Source organism: Podarcis tiliguerta (genome assembly GCF_965153285.1).
Source record: "Podarcis tiliguerta genome assembly, chromosome: 12".
NCBI classification, from domain to species: domain Eukaryota; kingdom Metazoa; phylum Chordata; class Lepidosauria; order Squamata; family Lacertidae; genus Podarcis; species Podarcis tiliguerta.
This window is the reverse complement of record NC_139545.1, coordinates 7,756,556-7,764,870: the sequence shown is the minus strand read 5'-3', so window position 1 is coordinate 7,764,870 and position 8,315 is coordinate 7,756,556.

The following is an 8,315-nucleotide window of genomic DNA, read 5'->3' as shown; positions in this document are numbered from 1 at the left end:
GAGGTACCACTGTATGCGTGTGTTTGCGTGCGGTGGAGAAGAAATGAGTCGTTTAACAGAACGTGCCATATTATATACGTTAAAGAAGATTTGCATACTTGAACTAACTTTGCCCAACTGAAAGCACAGAAGTGATGGCTGACAATTCTCAAACTCCCCATGGTTCATCCTTCCCTAATTTAAATGTCACACACCATGTCAAGTCTAGCTGGCTGTTTTTGTTGGTGAATACATTGCAATTAATTTACTCAGGTTCCCCCTGGTATGGCGGTTACAATTGGAAATCTGTCCAGGTGGAGAAAATTATGCACTCATAAGGAAGGCCTAACCCGCTCTCCCACGAGAAAGAAGAAGTGAAAGAGAGAATTATTGGCACATAATAACTTGATTCGTTGTGGCGGAAAGTCACCCTCGCCAATTCCACATCCTTTTATTTATTTATTTTGGCCTCTCAGAGCAAAGCCGTGTTGAATCATTTTTAAAAAATATTTTGCACCATCTAGTTAAGGCACACCCACTGAAATCAATCAGCTGCAATCCTATACAAATTTTCCAAGTGTAAGCTTCATTAAACTCACTAGGGCTTAACCACTCAGGTTTAGGTTGTTATCCTGTGCATATTTGACAATATATATATCCATTTGTGCTCAGTGGGACATGCTCCAGTAGCAATGGTTTTAGGATTGGAGCCGAATAAAGCATTTAACTGACTTAGTGACCAGAATTTCGTTGAGATGTAGCTGTTCAGTCATATGTTTATGACGATAAAAAATTAGGAAGTGAGATTCTTGGGAAGTAAGATTTTAACTGAAAAGACAGACCTGCTAAATTAATTCCAGAAATGAACTAGGTTTTGAATTGCCAGTTAACTGGCAATTTCTTGGGAAAGTGAGAATTAGGTAGGCTCACCTCTAAACGTGAACTGAAGTTCTTGCACATCCTTACTGTAGACTGCCTTCAAATTAAACTGGTTTTGCTACAAAGACATGTTGATTGACTCTACAAACCTTCAGAACATATGGAGCATCTCCACCCCCATCATTTAACCCGGACATTGAGGTCCAGCTCCAAGGGCCTTCTGGTAGTTCCCTTACTGTGAGAAGTGAGGTCACAGGGAACCAGGCAGAGGGCCTTCTTGGTAGTGGCACCTGCCCTGTGGAACGCCCTCCCAGCGGATGTCAAGGAGATAAATAACTATACAACCTTTAGAAGACACCTGAAGGCAGCCCTGAATGTTTTATGTTTCTTTGTATTCTTTTATTTCTGTTGGAAGCTGCCCAGCGTGGCTGGGGCAGCCCAGTCAGATGGACAGGGTACAATAAATTGATGATGATGATGATGATGAAGGCCTCTGCTGAATAAACAGATCAAAGCAGTTCTCATCCAGCATTTTATTCTTAATGACCAGCCAGATGCCTATGTGAAGTCCACAGGTAGCATGTAAAAACACTCTTCCACTCAGGTGTGCCAGCTTGGCCCCACGACCATGGGTGCCCAAGGCTGTGGGTGCCATGCAGCATGCATAGCCTGGCACCGAAATTTTTTGCACGGCCCCTTCATGGGGAATTTTGTGGGTGCTTGGGCACCCAGGGCTCCTGGGAGTTGACATCTATGCTCCCAATCATGTTGAGCAACTAGTATTCAGAGGCATACAGCTGAGACTGGAGGTTATGTAGCCATCATTAATAATAATAATAATAATAATAATAATAATTTATTTATACCCCACCCTTCCTGGTTCAAAAATCGGGCTCAGGGCGGCTAACAACAAATTTAAAACACTTTAAAACATTTAATTATAAAAGCAGCATAAAATGCAGTATAAAAACATGAATAACAATAAAATTCAAAAATCAATTAGATAATCCCCAGGGCTAGCTGGCTGAATTGGTCCTACTTGGACCAGAGAGGAGGCCAGGGGAGAATTAGCTGTGGGGTCTCAGAGTGGGTGATCTTCATAAAAGGGGAGGGGGAGGGAAGAGAAGGGAAATAAATGATCAGGCTGAATTCAAATTAAAGGCCAGGGGGAAGGAGGATTTAACCTCCTTCGGACAGAAGGAGGTTAAATCCTGCAGGGCTCTAGTTTCATGGGACAGAGCATTCCACCAGGTCAGAGCCATCACTGAAAAGATCCTGTCCCTGGTGGAGGATAGTCTGACTTCCTTAGGGCCCGGGACCTCTAGACTATGGTTATTCATGGACCTTAAGGTCCTCTGCGGGGCATACCAGGAGAGGTGGTCCCGTAGATAGGAGGGCCCTAAGCCACAAAGGGTAAAGGTAAAGGGACCTCTGACAGTTAAGTCCAGTCGTTAACGACTCTGGGGTTGTGGCACTCATTTCGCTTTACAGGTTGAGGGAGCTGACGTTTGTCCGCTCCGCAGACAGTTTTTCCAGGTCATGTGGCTAGCATGATTAAGCCGCTTCTGGCGCAACGGAACACTGACACCAGAGCAGCGCATGGAAACGTCGTTTACCTTCCTGCTGGAGTGGTACCTATTAATCTACTTGCACTGGCATGCTTTCAAACTGCTAGGTTGGCAGGAGCTGGGACTGAGCAACAGGACCTCACCCCGTCGCGGGGATTCGAACCGCCAACCTTTTGATCAGCAAGCCCAAGGCTCAGTGGTTTAGACCACAGCGCCACCATCATGAATAGTAGCCATTGATAACTTTATCATCCATGAATTTCTCAAATCAGCCTCACTTTCTTCTAGTTTAGGAGCAAGAAGATGGAAAGTAACAGCCTTGCCCCTTGCTGTTCTGGCAACAGAAAGGAAGAAAAGTCTGAATAGTTTTGGGTGGTGTTTTTTGTGTTGTTTTTTGTTTTGCTTCTTTTTTTTACAACTCATAAAAGCCACATCTCATTTTGTCACATGATACAGTTATTTAATGCAATATACTACAGTATATGTTTATACGCAAACCTTTTGGGTATGCATTATAACAAGACCAGATTCAGTAATCCTTACACACTATCTGTGGAAAGTTTTCACACACTGTTTTTCTGTGTTACATTTAACGAGGAACACTGGCATTTGTTTTTATAGTTTATTCACATGTCACTGCTCCCGTCAACTCCTTGTGACAGGATCACCCTGTAGAATTAAATTTTCAGCATTAGGGGAATTTGGGTAGCTTTTTATAGTTGGATAATAATTTATCGTCTCCATTCCCATAGTCCTTTCCTGCCTGGCTGCTCAGAAAGCAGAGCCTACCAGAGAGTGGTGAACAGAAATATTTTTCAAGAGCAGATGGGATGTACCTTCAAAAACCAGGATTGTCCCAGTGAAACTGGGACATCTGGCAACCCTAAAAAAATTCAAACTAGATGAAATAAAAATTATGGGGTAGAGGAGCAGAAAAATATGTCTTTGCATTGATTAGCAGGCAATGTAATTAATCTTCTTCAACTCCCTTTTCAGCCCTTAGTGTAAAAATGAGGAGAAATTGGGATCTTGTTACCTTGCCAAGCATTAATTTGTGAACCATAATTTCAAAGTAGTACATTTTAATGAACTTAGAAGGAAGGATTCGCTATTTTTTCTTCCAAATACAATACAAACTAATTTAACGATACAGCCCGAGGGACTTTAAGATAATCAGAAGTTTGGATATAGGGGAGGTTTACCTTAGTATGGGAATATACAAAAAATATTCAAATCCAGAAAAGTAAATGTTGGGATAACTGAGGCCTTCCATGCTCTTTAGTTTGAGGTACCAAAGGCAGCCAAGGCTGACCCTCCTAACAGACAAGTTGAAGTAACCCAACTCAAGTAACATATATTTATTTACTGATTTGTTGTTGTTGTTGTTTAGTGGTTTAGTCATGTCCGACTCTTCGTGACCCCATGGACCAGAGCACGCCAGGCACTCCTGTCTTCCACTGCCTCCCGCAATTTGGTCAGACTCATGTTGGTAGCTTTGAGAACACTGTCCAACCATCTCATCCTCTGTCGTCCCCTTCTCCTTGTGCCCTCCATCTTTCCCAACATCAGGGTCTTTTCCAGGGAGTCTTCTCTTCTCATGAGGTGGCCAAAGTATTGGAGCCTCAGCTTCACAATCTGTCCTTCCAGTGAGCACTCAGGGCTGATTTCCTTAAGAATGGATACGTTTGATCTTCTTGCCGTCCATGGGACTCTCAAGAGTCTCCTCCAGCACCATAATTCAAAAGCATCAATTTTTTGGCGATCAGCCTTCTTTATGGTCCAGCTCTCACTTCCATACATCACTACTGGGAAGACCATAGCTTTAACTATACGGACCTTTGTTGGCAAGGTGATGTCTCTGCTTTTTAAGATGCTGTCTAGGTTTGCCATCGCCTTTCTCCCAAGGAGCAGGCGTCTTTTAATTTCGTGACTGCTGTCACCATCTGCAGTGATGGAGCCCAAGAAAGTAAAATCTCTCACTGCCTCCATTTCTTCCCCTTCTATTTGCCAGGAGGTGATGGGACCAGTGGCCATGATCTTCGTTTTTTTTGATGTTGAGCTTCAGACCATATTTTGCGCTCTTCTCTTATTTGCTGATAAAGTGTAGTAAATGGTCAGTGATTTGGTTTATTATTTTTACCACCATGAGGAGGCACCATTTGGATTTTCTGCCTCAGACATCAAAACATCTTGGCCTCTCCCTGCCTTGAGTAGCTGTGCAGAAAGAAAAAAGCAGAAACACACATTTTCTGTTGCAATTCTTTAGGTCATTGGGGCAGTTCTTACGACTAAGTTCTGACTGCTGTGCCGCCATTAAGGCTGCAGGGTTATGCAAACTTACTTGAGAGAGTAAACCCCACTGAATTCAGTGACACCAACATCAGAGTAAACCTGCTTAGGATGGTGCAGTAAAGTCAATAGCCATGAGGTAGAGTAGTCCTCTTGTACCTCCATGAAGGATCCACTGTTTTTCCAAGTCCTAACCCAATTAGATGTCCCAGGAGGATATTGTTATGTACTGAAGTTCTCACCCTGGGCCAGCAGGGGGATACTGTAGATAGTTATGCAAATAAGGGATCGAAAGTGACGTTCAGTGATTGGATAGTTTTAGAAAATTGTTACAGTTACGTTGTACTGGAGCTCTATATAAGCAGGCTGGCTGAACCCTTCAGTTCAGTTCTGTCCAGACCTGTGAATAAACAAGAGCTGTTTGAAGAATCGCTGTGTCGTCTGGTATGTTCACCCACAACTTTACAGATATCATGGCTGATGCTACCAAAAACTACTGTGAGGTTCAGAAGAAGCAACATATCTAAGCAATGAGTGTCGTATGAGACTGGTGCCAGTCCTTCTCTGATTATTTTTTGGTCCTTTTTAAGGCTGTAGATTCTTTTACAGGTGGTATATGACACCTTCAAAGCTTGCAAAAATTTATAAGTAAAAATCCAACCTTTTTGGAAGTGCAAGGAGGTAGAGGGAACCATGATGCATGTTTGGTGGGGCTGTGGAAAAGTTAAAAAATTCTGAAGATGTATCCATGAGGAGTTAAAAAAAAATGTTAAAAATTATTATAGAAAAAAACCCAGTCTCATATTTATTGGGCCTAATTGGAAAGGATAATCCACAAGATAAGAAAAGGTTATTTCTGTATCCAACAGCCGCAACCAGACTTGTACTTGCAAAGAATTGGAAAGGAAACACTATACCCACAAAAGAGGACTGGATTTGTAAATTATCTGAATTCATTGGAATGGCAAAACTAACATAAGATATCAGACTAATCAGAAATTAAGGGCAGAATGGAAATGCTATGAAGAGTACATGACTAAGCACTTGTCTAAGGACGACATGTTGGTATGTATGGATTAAGCTTGTAAAGGAAAATCAGAAAAAATTAATCGTATTACAGTGGTACCTTGGGTTACATATGCTTCAGGTTACATACGCTTCAGGTACCACTGTAATAATATTAAGGATGAGATATATAAAATGCAATGTAAATAAGAACTTTAAGTTTAAGAGACGATGAGCTGTGGGAGAGGGAAGTCACAGGGGTGTATTATTTTTTGTTATTTTTATTTGTATTTTGTATGTGAGTTTGTCAGATGTTTGTTTGTCTGCTTCTGGAGGGGGGTGGGGGGAAAGCTGTAAATTCTTGCCTTTTTCAGAAAAAAAACCCCAAACCAAACTGACAAAAAGGTAATGGAAACAGTTACAACGAATTACCTTAAGAGGAATGAACAAGTTTTCAGAAATCTGATAAATATTCATTTGTGTGCATTTGAATGAACGCGAGTACAGGTGTGTCTGCATAAAGTGTAGGTGATGTCACTGAGGTGGAGCTGAGGGCAAAATCAATTCTTTGATGAGCAGCTTCACAGATTATCGTGGTGGAACGATTCTTGGGAAAGGGCACGGAACAGATGGCTCACATTTAAGCAGCGCCTTCATACTGAGATTGATAAATTTGAGTGTAGCACACAGACAAAGTTACTTCAGAGGGTGAAAAAATAATTCTCAGCAAAAATAATAATAATCAAATCACCCCCAGTTTGCCTGACAACACAATTACACCATATGCACTCGCAACAAAGGAAGGAAAGTTGCTGACACTTCAGAACCTATACTGAACGTGGAATGCCTGGTGGGAACAGTTTTAAAGGTGCTGATTTATTTGTGGTTACTGCGGTTACTTATCTAACTTTAGTTCAGTATTTTCAGTTTATTAATCTGTAATGTGGCCTACTTATTCTGAGGTGAAAATGACCTCTGGTGGCAGAAAATAACATGTCTGTTCAGTGAATGAATTATCATCACCTCTTGCTCCAGTTTTCCTGGCAATATTTGCCTTCAAATTATGGATTTTTTTTACAGTGACCTTTTAAACCGTTTTTGTTACTGTGAAAACACACTCACACCGATCTGCTCTGAGGTTCTTCAGGACTTATGCCCAAGTTTCGTTAGGGTCGCCATATTTCAAAAAGTTGTTGAGCTGCGTCTTCTTCTTCTTCTTCTTCTTCTTCTTCTTCTGCAAAATCTGAATAAGTAAGGAATTTCTGCCATTTCTGTCCAGACATTGCTTCCAACTGCCGTTTTCCGGACATACCTACACAACATGCTCTATGGTCATTTCATACCCACTAGCTGCCTATCAGGATGTTAAATAGAGCTGAATAATTTTGAAAGGTAGCTATGCCATACGTAGTGCAACCAGAAACATACTGATGCCAGGCATTTTATCGAATAGTCTTAGGAAATGCTTGTATCCAGTTAACTGAGGGCCACACCACATGGTGTCATGGCATTTAACCGAAAATGAGGAAAGAGCATTTGGGAGCAGAGAAGTTGCACAGGACTGGGGATTCATTCAGCCCCAGCTTAATACAGTGGTACCTCGGGTTAAGAACTTAATTCGTTCCGGAGGTCCGTTCTTAACCTGAAACTGTTCTTAACCTGAGATACCACTTTAGCTAATGGGGCCTCCTGCTGCCGCCGCGCCACCGGAGCATGAGTTCTGTTCTTATCCTGAAGCAAAGTTCTTAACCCGAGGTACTATTTCTGGGTTGTGGTTCGAGGACCCCCAACCCCCGTGAGGTGGAAATAAACACACAAGGACGCGTGGTATAAGACTCTCGAAGCAGCGACGTAGAAAGAGGCTGAGGAGGGGGCCGGCCCCAGCATATATACTAAGGTCAAGCCCTCCCCCTCTACGGGCGGCTCCAGGTGGGAGCCGCCTCCTGGGCGTGAGGCACCGGCCAGGTGAGCCGGAAGAAGCAGGGGCTCCCGCCCCTGCGTGGGCGGGGTTGGGGCTCCCGTCCACAACCACTCCCCTCCCTTCTGAGGAGAGTCTTTAGCGGAGTCTGTAACTTGAAGCGTCTGTAACCCAAGGTACCACAGTACCTTTTTGTGCCTGAAGAATTGAGTTTTAAATTGTGCTTTGCTTGTGCTTCAGAGATGCTGGCACATTGTGAGCCAGTGTGGTGTAACAGTTAGTGTGTTGGACTATGACCTGGGAGACCTGGGTTCGAATCCCCACTCAGCCATGAAGTTCGCCGGGTGACCTTGGGCCCGTCACCATCTCCTCAAAATTGCTTTTCCTGCTCAAGAAATGCAACTGTTCTGCCATTGCACATGTTTGCATCTCTTGTGTAGCTTGGCCTAAACCTGTACTGCTTCAGGAGCCAGGGCAAGATGATTTTTGCAAAGGAATGCAATGAACAGCAAGTGTCAAAGTCTCTTCAGCAAAGTGTAATGAGAGAGCCTAACCCCACCCCCACCCCAAAGGAAGTGACCTGGGCTGCAGAATGCTGTAAGAACACACAAGTGTCTTTATTTTCATTTGTATATCGTTGGAAGGCCATAGCTTTATTTAGTGTGCCATTTTGTTGC